We start from the raw sequence: 7,253 nt of genomic DNA, 5'->3' as shown, positions 1-7,253 counted from the left end.
CCGAATTGGTAAAGAAGTACCAATGCAGATACAGAAATCCTTTAGAACCCCAGCCAGACAAAACCTGGAAAGAACCTCTCCTCATAATCTAATATATCATAATCAAACTACTAAACACACAAACCACAGAAAAAATATTGAAAGCAGTTAGAAAAATCAAGTTACCTACAAAGGCAAGCCCATCAGGATTACAGCAGATTACTCAACACAAACTTTAAGCGCCAGAAGGGCTTGGAGTGATGTTTTCCAAATTCTGAAAGATAACAACTGTCAACCAAGGTTACTTTACCCTGCGAAGCTATCCATTCAAATAGACAGAGAAATAAGGACATTCCATGACAAAAGCAGGCTAAAGGAGTATTTGAAGACAAAACCAGCTCTACAGAAAATACTTGAAAGAATCCTCCATGCCAAGAGAAAGAAAAGCACACATAAAAGGAACCTGGAAAAAACAAGCAATACTCAAATACTAGTTAACACAAGAGAGCAAAGGTAGAACTGGAACCACACACACACACAAAAAGCAAACATAAATACACACCTTTCAATAATATCTCTTAATGTCAACGGCCTCAATGCCCCAAAGAAAAGACATAGGTTTGCAGACTGGGTTAAAAAGCAGGATCCTACAATTTGTTGTCTCCAAGAAACTCACCTTTCTACAAAGGATGGACATTATCTTAGGGTGAAAAGTTGGAAAACGGTGTTTCAAGCAAATGGGCCTAGAAAACAAGCAGTGATGCTATCCTAATATCTGACAAGGTAGACTTCAGTCCAATGTTAGTCAAGAAAGATAAGGAAGGTCACTTTATATTGATTAAGGGCACACTCTAACAGGAGGACATTACAATCTAAACATATATGCACCTAACATGGGTGCTCCCAAATTCATCGAACAAACGCTATTAGAACTAAGGTAACACCAAACGCAGTGGAAGTGGGGACTTCAACACCCCGGTTTCATCAATTGACAGGTCATCCTGGGAAAAATTAGAGAGGCATCCTGGCTAAATGAGATAATAGAAGGAATGGACCTAACATATCTACAGGACATTTCTTCCAAATGCTGAAGAATATACATTCCTTTTCAGCAGCTCATGGAACATTCACTAAAATAGATCATATATTAGGACACAAAGCAAATCTTAATGAATACAGGAAAATTGAAATAATTCCTTGCATTCTGTCTGACCACAATGGAATCAAACTACAAATCAATAGCAAGAAAGGCTATAGATCATATACAAAATCATGGAAACTAAACAATACATTACTAAATGATGAATGTGTCAATGAAGAAATCAAGAAGGAAATCAAAAAATTTATAGAGTCAAATGATAATGAGAATACAACATACAAAAATCTCTGGGACACAATGAAGGCAGTTCTAAGAGGTAAATTTATAGCTTTAAGCACCTATATTAAGAAATTAGAAAGGTCGCAAGTAAACGACCTAATGCTTCCCTTAAAGCCTTGGAAAAAGAAGAACAAGGCAAACCAACAATCAGTAGATGGGAAGAAATAATAAAGATTAGGGCTGAAATTAATGAAATAGAAACACACACTCACAAAAAATCCAAAGAGTCAATGAAACAAAGAGTAGGTTCTTTGAAAGGATAAACAAGATTGCTAAACCCTTAGTAAATCTGACCAAAAGAAAGAGAGAAGAGACACAAATTAATAAAATCAGAGATGAAAAAGGTAACATCACAACAGACACCAGAGAAATTAAAAAAATCATAGGGACATACTATAAAAACATATACTTTGCTAAATATGAAAAAATGAAAGAAATGGATGATTTTCTTGATTTATATAACCTACCTAAATTAAATCAAGATGAGATTAATCCTGTAACAAGTATGGAGATCCAAGCAGTTATCAAAAATCTCCAAAATAAAAAAAGTCCAGGCCCAGATGGATTCACTGCTACATTTTACCAGACCTTCAGGGAAGAACTAATGCTACTGCTTCTTATGCTTTTCCATAAAATAGAAAAAGAAGGAATCCTACCAAACTCCTTCTACGAAGCCAGCATCACCCTGATACCAAAACAAGGCAAAGGTAGAACAAAAAAAGAAAATTACAGACCAATTTCCCTCACGAACATAGATGTAAAAATTCGGAACAAAATATTGGCAAATGGAATACAAGAATATATCAGAAAGATCATTTACCCTGACCAAGTAGGCTTTATACCAGAGATGCAGGGATGGTTCAACATACACAAATCAATAAACGTAATACATTATATAAATGGACTGAAAGACAAAAATCATATGATCATCTCATTAGATGCAGAAAAAGCATTTGACAAACTCCAACATCCCTTCAATGAAAAAAGTCCTATAGAGACTAGGAATAGAAGTATCATATCTTAATATAATAAAAGCTATTTATGATAAGTCTACAGCCAACATATTACTAAATGGGGAAAAACTGGAAGCTTTTCCACTAAAACCAGGAACAAGACAAGGGTGTCCACTGTCCCCACTTTTATTTAATATAGTACTGAAAGTTTTAGCCATAGCAATAAGGGAAGAGAAGCACATTAAAAGGCGTACAAATTGCAAAGGAAGAGATCAAGTTATTATTTGCAGATGACATGATTATATATATAAAGGACTCTAAAGACTCTCCCAGCAAACTGTTAGAGCTGATAAACAACTACAGCTACGTAGTAGGATACAAAATAAATACACAGAAGTCAGTAGCCTTCATATATGCTAACAACAAACACACAGAGAATGAAATCAGAGAATCACTCCCATTCACAATTGCATCGAAGAAAATAAAGTACCTTGGAATAAACCTAACCAAGGAAGTAAAGGATCTCTACAATGAAAACTATAAAACACTCAAGCGAGAAATTGCAGAGGACACTAGGAAATGGAAAAACATCCCTTGTTCCTAGATCAGAAGAATCAATATTGTGAAAATGGCAATCTTACCAAAAGCAATCTACACATTTAATGAAATCCCCATCAAAATACCAACAGCATTCCTCAAGGAAATAGAAAAAATAATACAAAAATTCATTTGGAATTACAAAAAACCTCGAATATCTAAAATAATACTGAGCAACAAAAAAGAGGCTGGTGGTATCACCATACCTGATTTTAACCTATACTACAGAGCCATAGTAACAAAAACAGCATGGTACTGGCACAAAAGCAAACAGGTAGATCAACGGAACAGAATAGAGGACCCAAATCAAGTCCAAGTAGCTACAGCCACCTGATATTTGCTAAAAATGCCAAAATTACTCATTGGAGAAAAGACAGCCTCTTCAGCAAATGGTGCTGGCAAAACTGGATATTTATCTGTAGAAAGGTGAAAATAGATTCTTTTCTCTCTCCATGCACAAGAATTAGTCCAAATGTATTAAAGACCTTAACAACAGACCTGAAACACTGAAACTGCTAGAGGAAAAAGTAGGGGAAACCCTTCAACATATTGGTCTTGGCAAAGACTTTCTGAATATAACCCCAATTGCTCAGGCAATAAAGCCACAGATTGACTGCTGGGACCACATGAAATTACAAAGATTTTGCACTGCAAAGGACACTGTGAATAAAGCAAAGAGGCAACCTACAGAATGGGAAAAAATCTTTGCCAACTATACATCTGATAATGGATTAATATCTAGGATATATAAAGAACAAAAAATTAAATAAATCACCAAGCGCCACATGTTCTCTCTCATATGTGGATCCTAGCTACAGATGACTGGGCTTCTGCGTGAGAATGAAAATACTTAGTAGCAGAGGCCAGTAAGGTAAAAAGGAGACATAAAGGGTAGAGAAAGGAAGGGAGGAGGATACTTAATAGGTTGATATTGTATATATGTAATTCCAATGATTGTAATGGGGAGGTAATATGATGGAGAATGGAATTTCAAATGGGAAAGTGTAGGGGTGGGGAGGGAGGGAATTACCATGGGATATATTTTATAATCATGGAAAATGTTAATAAAAATTAAAAAAAAAAATAAAAAAAGAATCAAACAAGCCAATTAAAAATGGGCTATGGAACTAAATAGAGTTCTCAAAAGAAGAAATATGATGGCATATAGCATCTAAAAAAATGTTCTACATCCCTAGTCATCAGGGAAATGCAGATTAAAACTACATTGAGATTCCATCTCACTCCTATCAGATTGGCTATCATCATGAAAACAAATGATCACAAAAGCTGGTGGAGACGTGTAAAAAGAGGAACCCTTCTACATTGTTGGTGGGAATGCAATCTGGTCCAGCCATTATGGAAATCAGTGTGGAGGTTCCTAAGACAGCTAAAGATTGATCTACCATATGACCCAGCTATAGCACTCCTAGGCATATATATAAAGACTCATCTCATTTCCTTAGAAGTACATGCTCTATCATGTTTATTGCTGCTCAATTCACAATAGGTGGGAAACAGAACCAGCCTAGATGTCTTTCAAGTGATGAATGGATAATGAAGATATGACACATTTATACAATGGAATTCTACTCAGTGGTAAAGAAAAATGAAGTTATGAAATTTGCAGGAAAATGGATGGACCTGGAAAGGATTATACTAAGTGAGGTAACCCAGGCCCAGAAAGCCAAGTGTCGAATGTTCTCTCTCATATGTGGATCCTAGGTACAGATGATTGGACTTCTGTGTGAGAAGGAAAAAACTCAGTAGCAGAGGTAGCAGAGGCCAGAAAGCTAGAAAACAGATGGAAAGGGAAAAGAAAGGAAGGGGGGGGGGTACTTAATAGCATGGTATTGTATATATGTAAGTAGAAGAATAGATTAACGGGGGTGAAAAGGCCCCAAATGAGGTCTGGAGAAGAGATTGAATAAAGGAAAGTGGAGGGACAGCTAATCAAAATCGAAGAGGATATAAATAAAACATGGAATCCTACTTTTTTGGACAATGGAACCCTCAGGAGCTGTAGATTGTTGCTAGAAAATTTTCAGTTCCAGGGATGGGATAATTTCCAGTGAGTTGTTGGCCAGGGAGATCTATGATGCCCCCAAAACATTATAGGCCATTGCTGAGGCCCTTGGTTTCCCACCAGAAATAGATGGTAAGACCCTATTGCTGAAGACTCTATATACTTGGGCTGCAAGGCCACTGAGAAATCATGCTGGAACTGAGCTGATAACCTCCATGCAGACCAGCTGACAGAAAGCTGGAAGAAGCCATTCTGCATGCAATTCAATGGGAGAAAGAGAAATCACCAGTGAAGATACTCATCAGTGGACACTGCAAGCCTTATAATTGGCCATCCAGGCCAAATGAGCCAATGGGTGCAACAGTGGCACGTCTGTTATGGAGGAAACCAACTGCCCTCTAATTGGACTGGAGGCCTGCTCCATGGGAAGGGAATACATACCTGATACTCAAAACTTAAAATGGGGGTAGTTATAAGCCTTAGGGGTGTAACATCTGCTGTTGTCTGGCCAAATGTATATACTATGGTAACAAACTGCCCAGTAAGCACTTCTGTTAATGTTCACACCCTTATATTAATGCTACTCTCACTTTTGGTTGAGGATCTTCTCTTTTCAGATGGCAGTGACCTTGGGACAACTCAGAAGGTATCGTGGTGATGGAAAGAAAGGACTGCAGTGCTCAGTAGTGCAATATCTGTTATCTCACCTTCCAAAGCTCAGGGTCTAATGTGGAAGAGGTGGCAGAAAGAATGTAAGAGCCGAAGAAGGGCAGGACTGCATACAACACGCTCCCTCCAGACACAAAATGGCCTGGATATCCATGGCCTCACAATTCCTGATACTACCTGCATAAGACCACCATAAGAGGAGGAAAAGATCAAGACATCAAAAGTAAAAGAGACTGATTGAGATGGGGAGGGTGTATGATGGAGAGTGGAGTTTCAAAGGGGAAAGTGGGGGGATGGAGGGTATCACCATGGGGTATTTTTTATAATCATGGAAGTTGTTAATAAAAAAAAATTAAAAACCAAAACTTTTATCTCTCATTGACTCTTAGGATCCAGGTGTCTGTACAGTATGATCTTTTAAACTCTTTTTTGTTTTTTTGTGATAGGGTCTTACTGGCTCAGGCTGACCTGGAACTCATTATGTAGTCTCAGGGTGGCCTCGAACTCTTGGCAATTCTTCTACCTTTGCCTCCCAGGTGCTGGGATTAAAGGCGTGCGCCACCACGCCCAGCCCATGATCTTGTAAAGTTTTAAAAGCATTGATTTATAGTGTGTGCGCACATATCTGCCAGGATCTCTTGCTCGTAAAGATGAATGCCACATGCTTGCATGGGTGCTGGGAACATGAGTTGTTGGGAATTGAACCTGAACTGGCAGGCTTTGCAGGAAAGCACCTTTAATACTGAGCCATTGCAGCCCCAGATCTTGTAAACTTGATTTTTTTTTTTTACTGGATTTTTAAGACATGACAGTGCTTTCAGCTAGGAATGTCAATACTTATATATAAGTGTGATAAACTGAAATTATGATAAATTAAACATAAACTAAATTGGCTAGCTCTAAAGATTGGAGTAACTTTTAAAAAGTTTTTTTGGTTTTTGGAGGTAGGATCTCACTCTAGCTCAGGCTGACCTGGAATTCACTATGTAGTCTCAGGGTGGCCTTGAACACATGGTGATCCTCTTACCCATGCCTCCTGAGTGCTGGGATTAAAGCCGTGTTCCACCACACCTGGCTGGTTTTGTTTCTTTTGAGGTAGGGTCTCACTCTAGTCCAAGATGACCTGGAATTTGCCATGTAGTTTCAGGGTGGCCTCAAATTCTAAGCGATCCTCCTACCTCGGCCTCCCAAGTGCTGGGATTAAAGGCATACACCACTATGCCCTATCTGCCTTATTAAAAAAAATTATATATATATATAATTGTAAGCAGAGAGAGAGAGAGACAGACAGACACAGAATGGGCATGATGGGACCTCTAGCCACTTCAAATGAATTCCAGATGCATGTACCACTTTGTGCATCTGGCTTCATGTGGGTGCTGGGGAACTGAACCTAGGTCCTTTGGCTTTGCTCACAAGTGCTTCAACCGCTAAACCATCTCTCCAGCCCCCACCTTGTTTTTATGAGATAGGGTCTTTTTTTTTTTTTTTTTTTAGCATTTTATTATTTATTTTTCTTCCAAGTTTTTATTAACAACTTCCATGATTATAAAAAATACCCCATGATAATGCCCCCCCACTTTCCCCTTTGAAACTCCATTCTCCATCATACCCCCTCCCCATTGAGATAGGATTAGACTAGCTAGCAAGCAAG

Source organism: Jaculus jaculus, chromosome 2 (genome assembly GCF_020740685.1).
Source record: "Jaculus jaculus isolate mJacJac1 chromosome 2, mJacJac1.mat.Y.cur, whole genome shotgun sequence".
NCBI classification, from domain to species: Eukaryota; Metazoa; Chordata; class Mammalia; order Rodentia; family Dipodidae; genus Jaculus; species Jaculus jaculus.
The sequence above is the reverse complement of the archived record's forward strand: the minus strand, read 5'-3'. Positions refer to the sequence as shown.